General features: G+C 40.8%; 1 long non-coding RNA gene across 1 annotated transcript; it reads left to right on the top strand.

Annotated features, from left to right (window-relative positions):
* The first annotated feature begins 307 nt into the window (after positions 1–307).
* LOC111668754 (uncharacterized) lies at positions 308–1,618 on the top strand. The gene is made up of 3 exons (XR_002761749.2): positions 308–357; positions 435–508; positions 1,224–1,618. It is a non-coding gene; the product is annotated as an uncharacterized LOC111668754 (long non-coding RNA).
* Positions 1,619–3,580: the final 1,962 nt, after the last annotated feature.

The raw sequence follows: 3,580 nt of genomic DNA, 5'->3' as shown, positions 1-3,580 counted from the left end.
AATCGGAGGGAGAATTGACTTGAAATGCCATTAATTATTCCTAAGTAATTATCATGCACACATAAATGTTCATACATTGAAAGAGGAAATAGACTCGTATACATTTTCACGCTTTCAGGTTTAGAAATTTGATGAAACATAAATAAACAATCAATGGCACATTGTCAACATATATCAATATGTAACCCACATGGGTACTAAACCCATTTATGTAATTTAGGAGAGTTTACCATGCCCACCATATGGTGGTGCAACAGCCCTGTAGTCTTTGTCACGGCCACGCAGCATGCGCGCTCGTTCTGAGACACCGAGACACTGACCGAGAGAGCCGCTCGTTGAGTGAGCTGACGAATTTGGGTATGAAACATGATGTAAACCTCATAAATTAATGATTAATCCCCGCGTAGTGTATTGATAAGTCTCTTGTTTATTAGGAGAGAGCCTTGTGAGTTATTGAGAGAGCGAGAGAGGAGCTGCTTCAACCGTGTATGCCCTCTGTTGGACTCCGGTAAGCATGGCTGCTACATGTTAAGAGGATAGGCCTCGTTGTTGTTATGTGAAAATGCCTTTCATTGAGATACTTTTATTAAACCAATCGGAGTTATAGGAATGTGTCCTAATGTTTGAACCCACCGTGGTATTCTCTGTATCATTGTGAACCGTGAAAAAACGGACTTTGAAAAGATCGCTAACTAAATTAGCACGAAGCTTACGCTAGCCGCGAGTGATACTAGCGCTATGCTAGCTCAGGTATTACCTGTAATAAGTGAGTGTTAACGGTCTAGCTGGGTAAGCTAACGTGTTGCTACTGACATTTACGAGAGAAATAAAGACAGCACATAATGCATAATTGTTTTGATATATTTTCTGAAAACTGAGATGTACATAATGTGTTTTATTGCACTGAAGTTGTTTAAATATTTATGTTGGTTAAAAAGAGTGGCTTAATACTGTTCATTTACGGTTAAAAAGAGATGTATGCTGCAGTTAAAAAGATAAATAAGTGCATTTATTTTAAAATATAAGTTCATGGTGAATAATTGTCATGGTTAAAATACTTATACTGTACTGTAAATGTATACAGACTCATTTAAATTGATTTGAATACTGTATATCCTGCATTTGGGTATAGATATGGAAGATATTTAGAGTGAAAAGTGAAAGTAGAATGATGTCATGTGATTGAAAGAGTAATGGATATGTTTTCTGCACTCTACGTGTAGATTGTTTTTTTTATTGCCGGATTAGGAACTGATTCAGATTCCGAGCCTGTGGAGGTTCGGTGGCGAGCCAGGAAGGACGAGCGACTTGGATGGAACGGTGCACGGTGTGGCCAGCCGTGGGATCCATTCCGAAGACCCCCAGAGATCATCTCACTTCACTCATTGACATAGATAAGAAAATAACACACAAATCTACCCAGGTAGTGAACTGAACATCTCAGAACATTACACGTACACCACAGAACAGAGTTGAACTCTTACATCCTAATAACGAAGGAGGGACACTTTTATTTAAACTTTTTTTATTTTGTTTTTCATGAAAGAGATCCATTTTTCGTAATTTTTATGTTTCATACACTGCCAAAAATTTACCTGTGTGAGGCAATAAATTGTCAACTGTTAACTTTATGTTCTCTCATATGAATAACTATATCCAGCTCTCCAAACCTAGAGAGTATATGTGTCAGTAGTATGGTTTTGTTCAAGAACTGCTAAGGGCGCTGTCAAGTTTTGTGTGTTTTGTTTGAATTTTTTTTTTCTCTGGCTGACCACAACTCTGCCCAAACTTGATAAATAGCTTGCTCATCTGAGGAACGCAAAGGACAACTCAATTCTTTGATTTTTTATTTTCTTAAAGATGGGGAGGATGGAATAAAATAGAACCGAATAGCATAGAATAGAACGGAATACGTTGAAAACCTTAAAGATAAATAAAAAGATATGCATTAGTTTCAAATAAATGCATACATAACATTTTCTTAAAGAATATTAAAGACTAAGATAAAGAATAAATGTTAATTTCTCAACTAATGAACTAAATTCACATATTAAACCTAACACAAAATTCATTAAGTTTCAAAATTAAGTCTCAACTTAGATAGCATGTTCTCAAATACAAATACAAACTGAAAAGGTCACAAAGCACATAAACTTGGTCTGTCTGTGATGATGAACATGAGCCATGGCTGTAGCCTATTGTTCTTCAGCAGCAGGTGAGAGAGTGAATTGAGCTCCTTCCCAAACATTTATCATTTTCCCTTCCTGTGAAGCACTTCCTGTGAACATGGGTGCACCAAATTGTGTGGTTGCCCCCTGCAGGTTTGGAGTGCATGCTGGGGAACCTGGCCTGTGCATTTTGTGACTGGGGTTTTGACACAACGCCTCCCACTTGACCTCCTGGTTCTTCAACCTAAGGAGGTCACACCAGGTCTGTGATGTATTTGGCCTTTATTTTTGATTTTGTTGCTGCTCTTCAACTGGAAGCAGGACAACTATCCGTCTGACATCTCTGTGAAGAATTGTTGCAGGTATTTTGGTTCTTCTTCACCTTTTGAGTGGGCTTCACAGTTGAAACTGGGTAGCTGGGAAAGGATCTGAGAAGCACATCCCTCACAATTGCTTTTTTGTCAGTGTTGACATCAACAACTTTGGCAAGCCTGAATTGACCTCATAGGGCGTTTTGGTCAGCCAGCCAGACGACATCTCCAATGGCCACGTTCCTGTTAGTTATGTGCCACTTGGTTCTGACGAACAGGTTTGGTCCTGCTAACTGGCTCCATTTCCTCCAGAACCGGTCAACCTCTGTTTGGATAGCTCTCAGTCTTTTGTAGGAGTAACCTTAAAAGTCAAAGGTAGCTGGATCCCCCCTTGGTCCAGTTCTTCCGAGTAGAAGTGAATTTGGACTGATGTATTCTACACAGTCCTCCCTGCTCTGAGTCCTGGCATCAATAGGTCGTTCATTGGCGAGGTTAGAAGCCATATAAAGGAAAGTTTGGAACTCACTCCACGTGAAGACTCCATTACCTCCCAGATTGTGCAAAGCCCACTTCACAGTACGGACAGCAGCTTTAGCGGCTCCGTTTCTGTGAGGTGAGTCTGCTGGATGGATCCTCCAGCTCCATTCTGTGCTGTGTTTGGAGGCTTAATTTTCAAGCTTTGACTTTTCCAGTCGGTCCAGGAACATGTAGAGCTCTCTGAGGGCAGGTTTGGCTTCAACAAAGTTCTTTCCAGGGTCCGACCACAATTTCCTTGGGGGTCCTCTCATTGCCGTGAATTGTTGATAGGCTAACAGGAAGCCTTCAGCTGACTGGTCACTGACAAGGTCAGTGTGCATAGCTCTAGACGCCATGCAGCAGATGACAACTCCCCACACTTTGAGTCTCACCTTCTTTCTCACCTCATCCATCACTTCATATGGTCCAAATAAGTCCACTGTCGTGTATTCAAATGGATTGGCTGGTGTTATTCGCTCCAGCAGGAGGTCACTCATGATCTGTTGGCATTTTCGGGCCTTGGCTTTCCTGCATGTTACAAAGTTGTCAACAATCTTCTGGGCTAGTTTCCGTCCTCTTATCACC

The sequence above is a fragment of the Seriola lalandi genome, unplaced genomic scaffold (genome assembly GCF_002814215.2).
Source record: "Seriola lalandi dorsalis isolate HSWRI2012SDOR001 ecotype SW California unplaced genomic scaffold, Sedor1 jcf7180002054758, whole genome shotgun sequence".
Taxonomy (NCBI): Eukaryota; Metazoa; Chordata; class Actinopteri; order Carangiformes; family Carangidae; genus Seriola; species Seriola lalandi.
The sequence above is the reverse complement of the archived record's forward strand: the minus strand, read 5'-3'. Positions and strand labels throughout refer to the sequence as shown.